Raw genomic sequence first — 2,034 nt, forward strand, 5'->3', positions numbered from 1 at the left:
TATTAATTGTAGATCTTAGAGCCTGAGCTGTTGGTGTTCTGTCCAGGAAGTTGTCTCCTGTGTCAATGATCAAGGTTCTTATCCACTTTCTCCTCTAGCAGATTTAGTGTATCTGGTTTTATGTTGAGGTCTTTGGTCTACCCGGACTTGAGTTTTGTGAAGGGTGATAAATACGGATCTATTTTTCTGCATGTAGACATCCAGTTAGACTAGCACCATTTGTTGAAGATGCTGTCTTTTTTTTCATTGTATGGTTTTGATTTCTTTGTCAAAAATCTTGTGTGCATAGATGTGTGGGTTTATTTTTGGGTCTTCAGTTCAATTCCATTGTTTATCCAGCCTATTTCTATGTCAGTACCATGCAGCTTTTATTACTATTGCTCTGTAGTATAGCTTGAGGTCAGGTATGGAGCTACCTCCAGAAGTTCTTTTATTGTATGAGATTGTTTTAGCTATTCTGCATTTCATGTTTTTCCATTTGAAGTTTAGAATTGTTTTTTAAAGGTCAGTCAAAATTTGTGTTGGTATTTAGATGGGGATTGCATTGAATCTGTAGATTGCCTTTGGTAAGATGGCCATTTTTACTATGTTAATCCTACCAGTTCATGAGCATGGGAGGTCTTTCCATATTTTGGTATCTTCTTTGGTTTCTTTCTTCAGAGACTTGAAATTCTTGTCATACAGGTCTTTGACTTCCTTGGTTAGCGTTACCCCTAGATACTTTATATTATTTGTGGCTATTGTGAAGGGTGTGATTTCCCTAATTTCTTTCTTGGCCTGTTTGTTATTTGTATACAGGAGGGCTACTGGCTTTTTTGAATTAATCTTATATCCAGCTACTTTGCTGAAGGAATTTATCAGCTGTAGGAGTGTCCTGGTAGAATTTTTAGGGTCGCTTAATTACACTATTATATCATCTGTAAATACCGATACTTTAAGTCTTTCTTTCCACTTTGTATCCTTTTGATCTCCTCTAGTTATCTTATTGCCCTAGCTAGAATTTCTAGTACTATATTGAGGAGATATTGACAGAGTGGGCAACATTGTCTTGTTCTTGATTTTAGTGGGATTTCTTTGCATTTCTCTCCATTTAGTTTGATGTTGGCTATAGGCTTGCTGTATATAGCCTTTACTAAGTTTAGGTATAGCCCTTGTATCCCTAATCTCTTCAAGGCTTTATTCATGAAGGGGGTGTTGGATTTTGTCAAAGGCTTTTTTATGCTCCTAGTGAGATGATCATGTGATTTTTTTCTTTCAGTTTGTTTATATGGTGGATTACGTTGATGGATAGTATGTTCAACTATCCCTGGGATGAAGCCTACTTGATCATGATGCATGATGTGTTTGATGTATTCTTGAATTTGGTTTGCAAGTACTTTATTGAGTATTTTTGCACCAATGTTCATAAGGGAGATTGGTCTGAAATTTTATTTCTTTGTTGAGTCTTTGTTTGGTTTATGTATCAGGGTGACTGTGGTTTCATAGAATGAGTTTGATAATATTCCTTCTGTTTCTATATTGTAGAATAGTTTGAAGAGCATTGGTGTTAGCTCTTCTTTGAAAGTCTGGTAGAATTCCATACTAAAACCATCTGACCGTGGGCATTTTTTGGTTGGGAGACTTTTGATGGCTGCTTCTATTTCCTTAGGGGTTAGAGGGCTGTTTAAACTGTTTACCTGCTCTTGATTTAACTTTGGTAGGTGAAATATATCAAAGAAAATAATCTATTTCCTTTAGATTTTCAATTTTGTGGAATACAGGCTTGTGAGGTAGACCTAATGATTCTTTGGATTTCCTCAGTGTCTGTTGTTATGTCCCCCTTTTCATTTCTGGTTTTATTAATTTGGGTATTCTCTGTTTTTTAGTTATTTTTGGCTATGGTTTGTCTATCTTGTTGATTTTCTCAAAGAAACAACTCTTGGTTTTGATGATTCTTTGTATTGTTCTCTTTTTCTAATTTATTTATTTCGGCCCTGAATTTGATTATTTCTTCTTCTTCTTCTTCTTCTTCTTCTTCTTCTTCTTCTTCTTCTT

Source organism: Psammomys obesus, unplaced genomic scaffold, assembly GCF_907164565.1.
Source record: "Psammomys obesus unplaced genomic scaffold, mPsaObe1.curated_primary_1811, whole genome shotgun sequence".
NCBI lineage: Eukaryota > Metazoa > Chordata > Mammalia > Rodentia > Muridae > Psammomys > Psammomys obesus.